The following is a 461-nucleotide window of genomic DNA, read 5'->3' on the forward strand; positions in this document are numbered from 1 at the left end:
TTCAAATTGTAAATATTATTATCCTACTTTAAAGCATAAAAACAATTGAAAGATGGAAGTAGACAAATGTCCAAATATAAATACATCTTTATTTCTTCATCTAAGTGATGTTTCCAAAACTTCAAACCATCACTATCAATATTCCTATCTTAGAAAGAAGTTTAAAAAACATGATTTCAACCTGAGCCTGCTGTTCCTCAATGGTCTAACCTGGGTGCAATCAAGGGGCAAAGGGCGAATACTGGGCCCCTTCACTGCCATTCTTAATACAATGTCTTCTTGACTATCTCCACAATCTCCAGTGAGACAAAATAGAAGTTATTACTGCTCAGTGTCAGTGTTGGACAGTGGTGGTGCATGCCTTTAATCCCGGCATGCAGGAGACAAGCAGGTAGGTCTCTGAGTTCAAGGACAGCCAAGAGTACATGGAGAAACCCTGTCTCAGAGAGAGAGGGGGGGGG

The sequence above is a fragment of the Mastomys coucha genome, unplaced genomic scaffold (genome assembly GCF_008632895.1).
Source record: "Mastomys coucha isolate ucsf_1 unplaced genomic scaffold, UCSF_Mcou_1 pScaffold16, whole genome shotgun sequence".
NCBI classification, from domain to species: domain Eukaryota; kingdom Metazoa; phylum Chordata; class Mammalia; order Rodentia; family Muridae; genus Mastomys; species Mastomys coucha.